Source organism: Pelobates fuscus, chromosome 6 (genome assembly GCF_036172605.1).
Source record: "Pelobates fuscus isolate aPelFus1 chromosome 6, aPelFus1.pri, whole genome shotgun sequence".
In the NCBI taxonomy this organism is placed as follows: domain Eukaryota; kingdom Metazoa; phylum Chordata; class Amphibia; order Anura; family Pelobatidae; genus Pelobates; species Pelobates fuscus.
The window spans coordinates 80839202-80852905 of NC_086322.1; positions in this window are offsets into that span (position 1 = coordinate 80839202).

The following is a 13704-nucleotide window of genomic DNA, read 5'->3' on the forward strand; positions in this document are numbered from 1 at the left end:
TCATTTTAATTTATAAATAAATTATATATATATATATATATATATATATATATATATATATATTCTAATATCTTCTTATTTAATAGAAAAGAAAGACAGAAAATCTATTTTGTCAAGACAAAGGCAATCTTGAGTATTGCCTAAATTGTGAAGAGTTTTATTGTTAAATATTGTTTTGTCTGTTAATTACATCAGGGTATGAACTGTTCATCATTTAAAATGTGATTTAAAAAGGGGGATCTAAAGGCCTCACTTTTGGTGTCTCTGTTGAAAGCTGTCTGATTTGTAAGGGTCAGATGCAAATTTTTGATAAACAACAAACAGGTCATGCTTCAGCTAATGAGATATAATGTCTTTATTGTGTGTTCGCTTGTGACTTAGCACTGTTTAGTAAACATGGCAAATTGGCTCTTTATCTGTTTCCAGTGCAGAGTTTCCTATAGGTATGCAGTTTGGTAGCCTTCAAACCTTCACCATCTTATCTTCTGGGGTTAAAAGGTTTTCTGATAGTTTAACTCTTAAGTTGTGCCCCCATGCCTCTCGCCGATTTAGAGAAATAATATTTTTATACTAGAGGAGGAAGAGATGTTGGCCACTGGGTGGACTAATGTTAGAGTTAAAGCTTAATTGCAATCTTAACCACTGGGTCATGCCGGATGGTCATGGGCCAAAGCCCATGCTTCTGGTTTTGCAGAAGAATCCACTTAGACAATGACAGTGGTTCTAAGTCAAACACACTTCATACTAACACACTTCATACCAACAAAAATGGTAACTAGTAGCCCACCTAATAAGACCAAAACCCAGTGTGCAACTGCACATTAAAACAGGTGGAAATGAAACACCCTACATTCAAAAGAGAAAAAAAATTATATACTGGGATCTTTTCATCCGAGGTCCGTTCTAAGAAAGTGCCAAGACAGGCACGAATCTCGTCCAGGACCTCCTTGCTGGGACCCTCTCCAGTGTCTATCTTCTTCTCCCTCCTATTAGATTTTGCCATTTCCAGCTGCCTTTTGCCTTATCCTGCTCCCCTCTTTTTTATTTATTATTTTTTTCCTTTTGAATGCAGGGGGTTTCATTTCCACCTATTTTAATGTGCACATGAGTTGCACACCGGCTTTTGATGCACCTATTGGAGGTAACATCTTATTAGGTGGGCTACTAGTTGTTGCAATTTTTGTTATATTTTTCCACTATCTATTTTTTAATAAATTGTGCACTTTTTCATTACTTACCAAAAGCATTATTTTGGAGCTACTACCGTGTGCAGTCTTCAATGGAAGTATTGGTGTACTACATATGTTTTGTTTAGGATCAGTCCAGCACCGGGATGAAAGCACCAGGCTCTTTATTTGATAAGCAACAACATTATACAAAGTAAGCATTTTCTACTGTGTCTATCACCTTGATGTTTTCAAGTGGCGGTATATTTTTTTTTGTATTCTTTATTTCTGTTTGTGCAAGCTGTACATCTTGCTTGGATAGCCACAACAGCTAGGACAAGCGCATTTGTAACATGTATAACATCTGTATGGCATTTATTATTACTGCACATTTTTTAAGTGGTTATGGTCAAACAAATTAAAACATTAGTTTGTAAACTTATGAGGCCACAACAGCTTGGACAAGCGCATTTTTCATATGTATAACGTCAGTATGGCATTTGTAATTACTGCACATTGTTTAAACGATACTAGTCAGACATAAAGTAAAACATTAGCTTGTAAACTTTGATATTGGTTAAACATAACTGACGAGCTAGGCTGACTATGCGATTAGTGTATATGATACTAGTCGATTGCATCTCGTGCTAAGTAGATTGGATTAATGGTTATGTATAGCGGTTAAGCCACCGAGGCCTGGCACCCGTTGTCAAGGCTGCATTTTAAGTTAGAGGCGTATATATGTAACCCAGACTAACAGCATACACAGTTATTGCGATCAAGGTATATTGGCTAGGCATGGTAACCGACTCTAAACAGGAACATTGCATATTATGGCGTATTTACTAAAGCGTGTGGCCACGTCTCCTGGGCTCTCTAGCTGACAATTATACTGCTTAGGTCTAAGGTGAAGCAGATTTAACATTACTTCTCCCTAAGAATAAACAAAAGTAACCACAACATGCGAGGTAAGAGTTTTGAGTGGCATACATTTTCATCTATACAGGAGGGATTCAGGAGACATTATTATGATACTATAAGAGAGGGAAACATAAATATACTGGGCTTCTGGTCACATATTTAAAATTAGTAAACCTTTGTTGCCTAATGAGAGTCTCTGCATTATGAGCAGGGTCACAGTTTGTGAGCCGTGCAACGTGTCAGTCCAGTCTGCTTCAGCCAATGCCTGTTCTGGAGGCCTTGTCTGCATACCTGGGGCGGTGGTTTTCGTGTATAGTTGCTGGGCCATGCCGTTGGAGCGGTGTCACCCCTGTTGCGTTGGGCACCTGAGGGGGTCTTGGCTTCACCGATCTCCTCAGCTTTCTAGCTTTGCGTGGGAGAGGTGAGTGCTGAGCCCTCCGCCGCCATCTTACAACTTTGTGCTCTGTCTGAGCTGCTGGCTGTTGCTGAGGAGCGAGTGATGGTCGTCGAGGTGAGTGATTGCCCGATGTTCGTAGTGCCCCCTGTTTCTGCTTGCGCTTATGAGGGTTGCTGTGCTAGGGGGCTCTTAGGGTGAGCCCCTGTTTAGGCTTTGGGCGACTCACTGGTGGTCGAGGGTTGGAGTGCTGAGGCCTGCATCGGGTTTCCCGCCTCCGTCTCCCTGCTTTCTTGGTCTCCCTCTTGGTCTGTGTCGTCTGTGTAGGCTTCATTGTGGAGTCCCATGGAGCTGACGCCGATGGGACCCCCTCCTGGTCGCCCCTGCGGCTGTCTATTTTTGCCCAGAAGTCCGCCAAAAGTCGGTCTATCCTTTCCGATAGTGGGAGCAGGATGAACTCGGGTGCTTGATCCCTCATGGCGTCTGCCATTTTGGGCGTCGATGGCCCGGCTGTGTCTGTGTGCTGGGGTTGGTACCTCTGCTTTAGGTAACTTGCTTTGGTTTCCGGGATAACCCAGAAAAGTCAGCTGTATGTAGGTAATTGCGATAGTTGTAGTCGTTTTTAGGTTTTCAGCCCAGGAGCCCATTTACTGTGCGACTGCTCTGCTTGGCTGTCAGGCTCCGCCCCCCACAAACAGGTTTTTGATTAGTACATCTCCTTTCTACCTAGTTCACTATATTTACAGCAATACAATTCTTTATTATGTGAATAGTATATCGTGGCGGTATTTTTTTCTTTTATAGGGAATTATTCTCTGTTCTATATACATTACAATGTTTGTGTGAGAACCAATCCAATCACAGCTCTCATTAACAACTTTCTGCTAAAATAAATATGACTACAGTGAGGTCCACCAATATTAGCCTTGTTATCAGCACCATCTTTTTTCTCTCTATATTGGGGACTTCTGGAAACATTAGTAGCATCCCTAGGAACATTACTGGAGTATTCTCCCAAAACAGCAGGAATGATGTAGACACCTCTAGGGGGAAAGCACCGTTGATGCGAGCAGGGGATTGATATTGAGAATGGGCAGATTATATAAATGCTTTGGGGTTGCATTGGATTCAATGAAGGAAGACTGACTGCCATCCGCACTCTACTGATTACAGCCAAGAAGTATGCATTTGTATGTGTCCCTTGCAATATCAGCATTGTGGGTAATTTAATGTATGATACAAAATCACGCTGGATGCAAAGGAAATATATAGGGCAGCACTCTACTCTCTCCTCCAGCTCTGCTTCACTACCACCTATTTTGATTGCTATTTCCTGTCCTATTGTGTTCTACACCCCACCTCCTATAGACTGTAGGCTCGTTTGAGGAGGGCCCTCTTCAACCTATCGTTACTGTAAGTTTTCTTGTAATTGTCCTATTTATAGTTAAATCCCCCCCCCCCTCTCATAATATTGTAAAGCGCTACGGAATCTGTTGGCGCTATATAAATGGCAATAATAATAATAATAATATATGATTCTATAATTCCCTATTGTTATAATAGAAATCTCTATGGTATTCAGGCTTAACAATATATTCGTCAGTGACAATAGAGGTAAGTGCAGACAATACCATGTTTCAAGACACCTGAAGACTCAACACTACCCAAAATCCGTTATAACAGTGCTCCCGGGTGAGAGAATAAGGATAAATGTAACAGTTTCAAAACATAATGTCCAAAACCATATTTTTATAATCTGTTAAACAGGGTTGAGAGCCCTCTCTACTGCTTTGCAGAACCCAGGCCACTCCTTACAGCACAGGTAAAGATGAGGAAGATGGTACCTATGGCAGGGGAGGGTAGTAATAAGTGCACCTTTCTACGTATTCATTGCTTTTTTATGACCCACATTCTTTTTGCTACTGCAACGACGTTCCTGCATTTTTTCCACAGCAGGAACGCCGTTCCCGTTAGTAGTCCTGCAGGCTCTGATCGAGCCACCTTCCTTGAGCCAGCAGGGAGATCATAAGATCTCCCTGCCAGCTATAACAAACTCCCTTGTGGTCCAGTGTGCTGCTGGGGCTGCTGCACTCCCTCGCAGTTCCAGTGCACTGTGAGTGTCAGAACACGCGCCAGGTTCCCAGCCTGCGCTCTGACATCATCACAGTGTGCCGGAACCTTTAGGGATTGCAGCAGTCCCAGCAGCACACTGGACCACCAGGGAGTTCACTAGCAGCACAATGGACCACCAGGGAGCGAACCAGCAGCACACTGGACCACCAGGTACCCACTGGACCACCATGAAATTAATTATTGCCTCCCCCGCCTGCACAGAAGGTAAGCAGGAAGGAGGCAAAGCAAAATATATTAGATGTATTTTAAGTCTGTGTGTTTTCCCCTCACTTTGTCACACTAACCCTCTAACCCCCGAACCATGTCTCTCTAACCCCCTAACCCTGTCTCACTAGCCCCCCTAACCCCGTCTCTCTAACCCCCTAACTCTGTCTTTCTAACCCTATCTCTCTAACCCTTTCTCACTAACCCCCCTTAGCATCCTAACCCTGCCATACTTACCTTTCTAACCCTGCCACACTAGCCTCCCTAACCCTGCCATACTTACCTCCCTAACCCTGCCACACTAGCCTCCCTAACCCTATCTTTTTAACCCCCTTACACTGTCTCACTAACCCCCCTAACCTTCCTAACCCTACCATACTAACCTTCCTAACTCTACCATACTAACCTTTCTAACTCTGGCACACTAACCTCATATATATGCATACGAGTGTATAATTTATATTTTGGGGGGTGAGGGGTGGATCTTGGGTGAGTTCCCACACTTTTTTTTGCCCAGGACTTGACCCCTGACTGCATGATTTAATTCTACATTTATGTTCTGGAGATGTGGACACTCTAGGCACTAATGCATGACTTGGGCAATTTATACCTTAACCCTTCCCCACCGCGGACGTACCAGGTACGTCCGACAAAAAAGTCCCTTAAGGACCTCGGATGTACCTGGTACGTCCGCGGCTATTTTGAGCGCTGGAAGTCATCGTGATCGCTTCCAGCCGCTCTGATGGTATTCCACGATGCCTTGATATCGAGGCATCGTGGAATACCCTCCTAAACTGCTGGGGACCCGAGTAATCGCCCTTCCCTCCCCTCCCCTGGAGCGAACACTTCCGGGTTTGCCGCACATGGTGTCTGGCAGTGTAGGGAGAGCATCTGAAGCCGTCCGCAGGCTTCAGATGCTCTTACCCTTACTGAGTGCCTCAAGGGGTCAAGGCATTCAGTAATAGATAAAAAAAAACTAAATTAATTTTTGAAATTTTTTTAAAAGAAAAAGTAATCCCTACCCTCCCTCCCCCCTTCCTCATGTACTTACAGATCGCATTCCCCCGCCGGCGATCAGTCTTCTTCTTTGGAGGGACTCTATGGACTGAGCCCGGAGAGTCCCCTCTCTCCAAGTTAGGACCCCCAGGGGCCATGTGACCGCTCTAAAAGAGCGATCACATAGCCCCCATAGGTGTCCACAGTACTGCCAGCAGTGGGACTGGCTGAGCTGACAGGCAGTCCCCCTGCTGGTTGAAAAGTAAAAATAAAGTTACTAAAAGTTAAAATAAAGCAGTTAAAAGTTAAAAAAAAGTGTATGTATATATATATCTATATATAATACGTGTATATAATACGTGTATATACATATATATTATATCTATATATAATACGTGTATATAACTTCATAACGTTATATATAAGATATATATACAAATATATATAACAATATATTAATATAAAAATACCTTTTCTGGTAACCTTACCTTTTTCTTTTTCAACATTATAAAATGTGCATTGTTCCTTATGTCACACAATTACTATACTCTGTTTGATGTTGTGCATGCACCAGCTGTTGTGGCACTGCATCCTTGTATATCTAACCTATGAACAAATAAAATAAAGAATTATATATAAAAAAAAAATATATATATATATATACATATATATATATATATAAAATACACAGTAAAATTACACACGTGTATATATATAATTTTATATATTATGTATATATGACAAATATATAATTAAAAATAAATAAACTGTAAAAATAATTTTTAAAAAACATATGTATATCAATGTCATTTTATTCTCACTGTATTTTGATATAAATATAAATATATTTAAATCAAAATACACTTAGAATTAAATTATATATATATATATCTATGTATAATTTCCCCTTAACGACCGAGGACAAACTAAGTACTTCCAACAAAAAACGGTCGTTAAGGACATCCCCGACAGGACGTCCGCGATAGGAGCCCTGGACCAATGATCTGCGTCGATCACGGTGGGGAGGACTGCTAGAGACCCCAGCAATCCCCCTACAGCAGCTCCGGCCACCCCAGCCCTCCATGGCCATGTGATCACCATGATCACATTACCGCAATAGGACTCTAGGAGCTGCCAGCAGGCGGACTGTCTGAGCTGTCAGGCAGTCCCCCAGGCTGCTAAAAAAATAATAAAAAAATATATTATAGATATACAGGTGGTCCTCATTTAGCGACCTACCTGTTTTACCACGGCTTGCACTTACGACCAGGAGTTAGTGCAAGCTGTCATGGGGATTCCCTGCTCTGGTGCGTATGTATATGTTCGGGAAAACTTCCCCGAACATAGACGAACGCACCAGAGCAGGGAATCCCTCAAATCTATGTTGGGGAAATTTTCCCGAAATATAGACTATCTAAATATGATACATACAGTGCGAACAATGTGGACTGGGAGAAAAAAAGGATGTAAATTCTCATAGGAGTACAGGTTTACGTCATGCAGCAATTTCAATAGCAGTGAACAGGAGATGGTCACTGATGTCCCATTAGCACTGGATAAATTGTATTGTTTTTATGTTTAATATATTTATTATTTTAGTGCCCAATGAAAACCAATGGGATATATTTCAATTCTTAGTAATGTATTGCCATATTATGGGAGGAAAAAGCCAAATGGGTCTGGGTCAGTCGTCAGCCCACTGAAGATAAAAAGGGGGAAAGAGCAAGAAACCCCCCCACCCAAGGGAAATGTGTACATAAAATAGAATAAACACTAAATGTAAATTGATTTGACGGATTTTCTATATCTAGAAAGATACAGTAAAGACATCGATAGGGAGAGAATGTATATAGAAGGTGAAAAGTCTATGACAAATATAGACATAGGTTGTCACTCAGCATAGTTGGATTTCAATTACTCCATGTATGGAATTGACTAAGGGTTGAGTAGCCAATCCGATAACCTGTTTAATGAATAGACGCAATATTGGTTAGAAGGTGGTACCATAGAGTTCTAAATTTTACTGCTAGAAACTAGGTGAGTTAAAGAGGGAGGACTGTCTCATTCAAATGAATGGAGAGAAAGAGAAGCCCTCATTTAGCCCCTTAGGGTTGAGGGTCTTCAATTTAAAAATCCACCTACACTCCTTCTGGCGCAGGATTTTATCAAAGTCCCCCCGTCTCTGTTCTCGCTTGACTAGTTCTAGCCCGCAGAACTGTATGTCTTTGGATGAACCCCCATGCTTATCTTTGAGATGTCTGTAGATTGGTGTCTCCATACGATTTTTTGTACATGTCGCATGTTCTTTCATGCGTTCCTTGAAGGGCCGGAAGGTTTTTCCAACGTACATTAGTTTACAACTACAGGTGAGGAGGTAGATTACTCCCGTAGAATTGCAGTTAAAAAAATGCTTTATTTGGAAAGACTGTTTTCCCTCGCTGTCCTGGACTCTCTTGGAGTCTCTTAAAATAAATTTACAGGCTACACACCTGCCACATTTATAGGTACCAACTGGGATCGAACCACTCAGCCAGGTGGTCTGAAGGTTTTGTTTGGCCACAAAGTGGCTGGGGACCAGAATGTCACGTAGGTTTTTTCCCCTACGGGCTGTGATTGTAACCTGTGGCGTCAATACTGTTTTGAGATGGGTATCTTTGAGTAAAATGGACAAAATCTTTGGAGAGACCCTTTTACTGCATTCCAGACGGTGTCGAATGTTCCGATCATTCTGATAGTTTTGTTCGAGGTGGTTTCGGAATTAGATGGTTCCGATAGGAGGTCCTCCCTATTGGTGAGAAGGGCCCTTTTGTAAGCCTTTTTCAGGGATTTATTCGGATATCCCTTCTCTTTGAATTGTGATCTCAGGGATTAGGCTTTTATTTGAAAATCCTCTAAATCAGGGGGGCGTGGCCTAGACACCGACCGGGATGGCCGCATAATTCCGGAGCTCCGCCAAATCCACTCTTAATCCGGCACTAGCCATAAGCATCGAGACCCAAAAACCAGCCCAACACCCTCCACTATGCCTGGCAGACACTCCGGCTTGAAACCCGACCCGAAAAAGAAGGGTGACAGGAGAGAAACCGGCAGATCGGTGGCCGACATGCTAACTACGCCGCGAGGCAGACAGGCCTCACAAGATGGCCGCCAGCACAGCCCGCGTGGATCCCTCTCCCCGGCCTCTACCACAGGCAGCGATATGCCAGAAACGCAATCAGGGGACCCTGCACAAATACTGGCTAAACTTCAGGAGGTGAAAAGCTTCCTTGCCAAAGAAATCTCCAACAGCACGAGAGAGGTCAAGGCAGAAATCCAGGCGCTGGGAGCCCGGACTGCGGCCCTAGAGGAAAAGATGGATCTGGTCACTCAGGCCCATAATAACGCTGCATCATATTCAAGAGCAATGGAACAGCGGATCTGTGAGTTGGAACTTACGGTGGAAGACCTCGCCAACCGCTCCAGACGCAATAACGTGAGACTCAGAGGCCTCCCTGAAACAGCCGCGGAAGGGAACCTGGTGAGCAAAATGGAGCACTACTTCAAGCACTTACTCCCAGATATCCCTGATACTTACTGGGCAATCGATCGAGCACACAGAGCGCTCAGAGCCCGTAGAACGGAGGGACAGGCACCGAGAGACATCATCATCCGCTTTCATTACTACTCCACAAAAGAAGCGGTGATGAAGTATGCTAGGGCCAACGAGCTTAATTATCAAAACTCAATCATCACCTTATATCAGGACTTTTCCCCTACCACTCTGCAACGCAGGAGAAACTGGAGACCCCTGACAACTCTGCTTCAAGAGCGGGAAATCAAATACACATGGGGACACCCCTTCAAGTTGGTGGCTTTCAAGGCCGGGACTACCTACACCCTGCTGCCAGGAGGAGACCCACTAAGATTCCTTCGGAGCCTACAGATAGAACCACCAAGAAGCTTTGCCCTATCCGGGGAAACACCGCCAGGGCTTGAAGATCTACCCGCTGACTGGACAGTCGCCAAAGCAGCTAAAGCCTCGACGAACCGCCACACCTGAGACCCTCAGCGGTCACCTCACACCCACCTATGACTCACTCTCCCAACCTGCCGGGACCCGGTCCCTAGGGAGAGAAAGACTCACCTGAACTGCCGTACACCTTATTGCCGACGGCTGATAGGTATCATGTGCTGTCTCTGCCTAGTTGGGGTTTTCTACGTGGGGAGTGCCTGTGTACTGTATGTTGGGATATGATGACCCCCACACGGAGTACCCCAACATGCGGTGCACTACCAGTTCATTGGGGCACCCCTCCCCCCAAGACCCACCCGCAAACTGGACAACCATCAAAACAGCGAAAGCCTCGACGGACTGCCACACATGAGACTCTCAGCGGTCACATTACAACCACCTAAGACTCACTCTCCCAACCTGACGGGACCTGGTCCCTAAGGAGAGAAAGACTCACTTGAACTGCCGTACACCTCACCGCTCTCAGCTGATTGGTATCGTATGTTGCCTTTGCCTAGTTAATGTCTTATATATGGGACTTAATTTTTTGCACCCAGCTCTGAAGGAGCGATCCGTGGAGGTGGGGTGTGCTTGTGTGCTGTATGTTGGGATATGATGACCCCCACACGGAGTACCCCAACATGCGGCACACTGCCAGCTCATTGGGGCACCCCCCCCCCTCCCCTCCCCCCCCCCAAGATAGCGGCACCCTATCCATATCAGCAACCTGATAAACATAGTTACATGTGTTAGGTAAAAGGCAACACCAAAATGTTGAAAAAACTATATTATTTGGAGAAAAAAAAAATAAAAAAAAAAAATAATAAGGCCATGTTACGTGCATAAATGTTACAAATGGGGTTATTACAATAACGTGTGTTGTACCACCCTCATAACTTCCCCGACATAAATACGGCAGATCAAACAGATCCCTGGATCAATTAGAGACCCAGAGCGCCGTTAGTAGCAAGGGGTAACAGGTTCACATTTAATGGGTAGACCTGATAAGCCACACGCCCCTGTATGCTTCCCCCCCCCCCCCCGCCTCCCGCCCTTACCCCATTAAGCTCAGAGGGCTTCAAGATACGGAGCTAGGCTCCACAACCCGGTTACAGTTTGAGAGGCCTCATACAGAGGCACAGTGGAATGGAGACTCCCCCCCCCCCCCCCCGCAGGAGAAAATTCGGACCTGCGAAGGAGAGGGGCACCCCCACCCGACACTGGCGAGTTGTAAGACCAGTGTGCGCAAATTGTTACATTACTGTGTACCAAATGTTTACTGTTATTTTACGTTTTTGTTCATGTTTTTATTTATGATTTTGGGTATGACTAACACGACTGAAGGTAGGAAACAGACATGGTTAAAGAGCCAAGACATGCAGTATGTCAAAGAGAGGGAGACTAACGGACAACGGACAGGTAGGGAAGACGCACACTCAGCAATCACACGCCACACGAGAGTAACGGGCACATGACACTAAAAATTTTATCCATTAACGCCAAAGGCCTAAACATACCTACCAAACGCAGATTACTCCTACGAGACCTCAAGGCTAAAAAAGCAGACATAGCGTTAGTACAGGAGACCCACATACCGAAGACCTCGCCAACCAAAATAGGGGATAACATATACAACACTGTCCACGAAGCCAGGGCGCTACGTAAACAAGCAGGCGTGGCCGTACTCATACACAAGAGATGCCCTTATACGGTCACACACACACAGAAGGACCCTGAAGGCAGATACCTGGCTATCACCGGCAACTACTACAATACCAAACTACACATAGTGAATCTGTACGCACCCAACAAGCCAGACAGTGAATACTGGAATGCAATAACATCCCTACTCACCTCCCTACAGGGAGGCATAATGGTGGTGGGAGGAGACCTAAATGCCGTACCCAGCCCGGCGACCGACCGTAGCTCTAAAACAGGGACTCAGCGTTCACAGGGGAGAGGGGGTCAAGACAAACTCCTCCATACCTTTCTACAACGCACTGGACTAATGGATGCGTGGAGACTTCAACACCCAGACACCTTAGACTATACATACTACTCCGCACCCCACACTACTTACTCCAGAATAGACAACCTCCTCCTCAACGGAGCGGGCATGGCAAAACTAATACACTCAGAAATTAACAATATCACTTGGTCGGACCATGCAGATGTGACTATAACCTTAGGCATAGGTCAACATCGCAACACATGGACATGGAGACTCAACTCGGACCTACTCTCTGACAACGACATATCCGCCACTACCCGACTGAAAATATTAGACTACTTCACCACTAACGACACGGAGGACATCAACCCGACCGCATTGTGGGCAGCCCACAAAGCGGTGTTACGGGGACACCTCATACAGGCAGCCACACATAAAAAGCGAACCAAAACGAAACGCCTCCTAGAATTACAAACCACAATGAGGAAACTAGAGCAACGACATAAGCAGGCGCCCACAACCACAATATACACAAAACTACAAACCATACGTCACGCTATAAAAGAACTCACCATAGCAGACATAGCACGCTCCTTAGTCTGGTCCAAGCGCTTTTTCTATGAAAAAGCCAACAAAATGGACACATTACTTGCAAGGACCCTCCGACCCAGACCAGGGCGTAAACCCATAAACACGCTGCGAACAGCTGCCAATGACCTGGTACACACCCCGAAAGATATCAATAGCACGTTCACCGAATATTTCCAGAACCTATACAACCACACACCAAGAGAAGGGGAAGCGCAGACACAATATACCACTCGCATAACAGAATTCCTGACCCAATTAAACCTCCCCCAGGTGTCCACAGTGGAGGCCAACATTCTAGAGAGCCCCATCACACAGGAGGAGGTAGAATCGGTGATAGCAACCCTTCAAGGTCGCAAAGCACCGGGCCCGGACGGGTACGACATGAGCTATTACAAAAGGTATAAACCGGAACTAGCCCCCCACCTCACCAAATTATACAACCACTTCCTCCAAGGCGGCACCCCAGATCGCGACATGGCTACGGCCAACATTATTTTAATCCCCAAACCAGACAAAGACGGAACACTAGCCACTAATTACAGACCTATATCACTTATAAACGCGGACTTAAAAATATTCGCAAAGATACTGGCGAGGAGACTAACCCCATTGCTCCCAAAATTAATACACCCAGACCAAGTAGGCTTCATGCCAGGGCGCCAATTATACGAGAACACACGCAGAGGAGCTGATCTGTTGTGGCTCATGTCTAACTCTAAGTCACCAGCCCTGGCACTGTCCCTTGACGCAGAGAAGGCCTTTGACAGGGTCCAATGGTCTTTCCTGTTCCAATTATTACAATTACAAGGCTTCCCGGACACATACATCACGGCCATAAAAGCCCTATACACAGACCTACAGGCACAAACCATAATAACGGGCGCCCCGAGGACACCATTTCGAGTGAGCAATGGTACAAGACAGGGTTGTCCCTTGTCGCCACTGTTATTCGCGATAGTACTGGAGCCACTCCTGCATCTCATCAGAACAGATCCAAATATTAAAGGGGTGCAAATTGGGGGGGAGCAATTTAAAACAGCAGCATATGCGGACGATATCCTCCTCACACTGACAGACCCGATTCCCTCAATGGCGAATCTGGAAAAACTACTTCAAATTTACGGGGAGTTATCCGGGTACAAAGTCAATCTCACCAAATCAATAGCGCTACCATTTCACATTCCCGAACAAGAGTTACAATACATTAGACGTACGCACCACATCAAAACATCTACGACCACACTCACATACCTAGGCGTCAGGCTAACCGCAGACCACAAAGCACTTTACCAACACAATTATACACCGCTGCTCAACAGACTTAAAACGGACCTAGACAACTGGACAGACAAACCGA